This window comes from Arachis ipaensis, chromosome B10 (genome assembly GCF_000816755.2).
Source record: "Arachis ipaensis cultivar K30076 chromosome B10, Araip1.1, whole genome shotgun sequence".
Taxonomy (NCBI): domain Eukaryota; kingdom Viridiplantae; phylum Streptophyta; class Magnoliopsida; order Fabales; family Fabaceae; genus Arachis; species Arachis ipaensis.
This window is the reverse complement of record NC_029794.2, coordinates 135073954-135074667: the sequence shown is the minus strand read 5'-3', so window position 1 is coordinate 135074667 and position 714 is coordinate 135073954. Positions and strand designations below refer to the sequence as shown.

The 714-nt window shown below is 31.0% G+C and overlaps 1 protein-coding gene across 3 annotated transcripts in view; it reads right to left on the bottom strand.

Annotated features, from left to right (window-relative positions):
- The window catches only part of LOC107622085 (glycine-rich cell wall structural protein), a 26200-nt gene that overhangs the window by 24925 nt on the left and 561 nt on the right, over positions 1–714 (bottom strand). The gene's annotated exons all lie outside the window — the stretch shown is intronic.

Genomic DNA, 714 nt, shown 5'->3' with positions numbered 1-714 from the left:
TCATATAGAGACAAATTTATTTATTACTTTACAAACTCTTACTTTGATAAAATTTTTTATTGTTATTGACAATTAATTTTTAAGAAATGGTGTTTAGTTTCGTAAGAAAAATTAACATTTAATTTTCAATCCAAAAATTATATTATCATTATATTTTATCTTACCAACAAATATGGTCAAACGGGTCACAATTTTAATTATTAAATTACACAAGTTTACAAACTTTTTTTTATGACATATTTATTTAGGGTAATGCTACTGTGCAGAAACAAATTTTTTTCCTCACCTACTGAAATGTGGTGGAAGCAGAAGAAGAAAATACGTGTTTACATTGGTCCCTACTTGGTCCGACAAGTGCTGTAGTATTCTAGAATTGACATGAAATGTGGGCCAAGTTATGCTTAATTAATTAGCGTTAGTTTTGCATATAATATGATGATTAGTTATTTGGATTTTTTTGTCTAAAACAAATCAATTTTTGGAAAGAAATGGGCTGGGTTTAAGCTATGGAAGGTATTTTTTTTTTCATTTTTAAACGGACAATACATTTAATTTTGCAATTAAACCATGGTTCGAATCCCACTTTGTGCATGCAGCAACCCATTGGCCAGCGACAAACCCTTAAATGGAGCTCAGTATCGCGACGGATTAGTCCTTGACGTGCCGGGTTGGGGGATACCGTGGGAAACCAAAAAAAAAAACCATGTTTTGAAT